This window comes from Orycteropus afer, unplaced genomic scaffold, assembly GCF_000298275.1.
Source record: "Orycteropus afer afer isolate SDZICR_OR568_19922 unplaced genomic scaffold, OryAfe1.0 scaffold00124, whole genome shotgun sequence".
NCBI lineage: Eukaryota > Metazoa > Chordata > Mammalia > Tubulidentata > Orycteropodidae > Orycteropus > Orycteropus afer.
Window position 1 is genome coordinate 8058326 of NW_006921711.1, and position 2395 is coordinate 8060720.

The window sequence follows — 2395 nt, forward strand, 5'->3', positions numbered from 1 at the left end:
CTGGACCCCAAGGTTGAGGGGCTTTCACCCAGCCCCTTGAGCCTGGCACTTTGAACTTGGACTTAAAACCTCCAAATTGTGATAGAATAAACTACTGTTTGTTAAGGCCATCCCATTTGTGGTGTATTCCTGTCAGAGCGGCACTAGGTAACCAGAACAGAGGGTTTTTGTTTTCTTTATGTTGAGATGTAATCCGTACTGAAGGCTGCACTCTTCAATGTTCATCAGTAAATGCTTCAAATCTTCACTTTTAGCAAACAAGATTATGTCATCTGCATATGGCAGGCTGTTAATCATTCATCCTCCAATCCTGATGCCATGTTCTTCATATAGTCTAGTTTCTTGGATTATTTGTTCAATACACCCATTGAATAAGTGTGGGGAAAGCATATAACCCTGACACACACACACACACTTCTTGATTTAAAACCATTCAGTATCCCCTTATTCTATTTGAATAACTGCCTCTTGATCTATGTAAGGGTTCCTCACAGTTAAATGCTTTTGCATAGTCCATCAAACACAAGTAAACATATTTCTGGTATTCTTTGCTTTCAGCCAAGGTCCACTTGACATCAGCAATGATATCCCTTCTTTCATGCCCTGTTCTGAATCTGGCTTGAGTTTCTGGGAGTTCCCTGTCAATGCATTACTGCAACCACTTTGGGGGTCTCTAAATTCAGGTGGTATATATACAAGGTCATAGTTTGGCTCTCATCTACTTGTTTTAATTTTCTTCTGTTCCAACTTAAACTTCCATCTGAGCAATAGAAGGTCTGTTCCACAGCTGGCCTCTGACCTTGTTCTGGCTGATATTGAGCTTCTCCATTGTCTCATTCCATAGACATAGTTGATTTGATTCCTCTGTATTCCATCCGGTGAGATCTATGTGTATAGTCACTGTTTATGTTGTTTTAAAAAGGTATTTGCAGTGAATAAGCTATTGGTCTTGCAAAATTCTATTATGCTATTTCTGGTATCATTTCTACCACCAAAGCCATGTTGTCCAACTACTATGCTTCTTTATTTCCAACTTTTGTGTTCCAATTACCAGTAATATCAATACACCTTGAGTGGATATTTAGTCAACTTCAGACTGCAGAAGTTGCTAAAAATCTATAATTTCTTCATCTCTGGCTTTAGTGGTTGGTGTGTAAATTTCAATAATAGTAGTATTAGCTGATCTTCCTTGGAGGCATATGGATATTATCCTATCACTGATAGTATTGTAGTTGAGTATAGATCTTGAAATGTTCTTTTTGATGATGAATGCAATGCTATTCCTCTTCAATTTCTCATTCCAGGCACAGTAGACCATGTGATTGTTAGATTCAAAATAGCCAATACAAGTCCATTTTGGCCCACTAATACCTAGGATATTGATCTTTATGCAGTCCTTTGCAATTTTGACAACTTCTAATTTTCCTTGATTCATACTTCCCACATTCCACATTTCAAATATGAATGGATGTTTGCAGCTATTTCTTCTCGTTTTGAGTTGTACCACATCAGCAAATGAAGGTCCCAAGAGTTTTACTCCATCCATGTCATACAGTTGACTCTACTTTGAGGAGGCAAACTCCCCAGGCTTACTTTGAATGTTTTCCAATCTGATGGTCTCAATTTCCAGCAGTATATCAGACAATTTTTCCTTACTATTCATAAGGTTTTCAGTAGCCAATTTTTTTTGAAGTGTACCAGGCTACATCCTTCTTCCTAGTGTGTCTTAGTCTGGAAGCTCCACTGGAACCTGTCCACTGTGAGTGACGCTACTGGTGTCTGAAATACTGGTGGCAGAGCTTCCAGCATCACAGCAACATGTAAGCCATCACCGTACAACAAACTGACAGATGAGTGGTGGCCCTATAGAATATATACTTAAATATTAACTTACATTTTAAGGAATCCTGCTCGTGCCATGATTAAGCCCTTGGCAGCTAACTGAAAGGTTAGCAGTTGGAACCCACCAGCCACTGTACAGAAGAAAGATTAGGCAGTCTGCTTCTGTAAAGATTACAGTTTTGGAAGCCTAATGGGGCAGTTCTACTCTGTCCTGTAGGATCACTAGTCAGAAGTGACTCAATGATGGTTTTTAAACATTTTATTGTGGTTTGGGTGAAAATTTACAGAGTACATTAGTTTCCCATTCAACACTTCATACATTTTTGTTTGTTTCGTAACATAAGTTGCATTGTAACAGCACTCTTCCAACTTCCTCCGTGTCCCCTGTTTCCATTTGTCCTTCTTTCCTGCCCCTTCCTGCCTTCTGAACTTTGTTTTTAGGCAAATGCTGTCCTTTTGGTCTTGTATGGTTGATTGTTATGATGAGTACATTCCTCATGGATGTACTGTTCACTTTATAGGCCTATTTTTGTACTTTAAAAAAAAAAAAAAA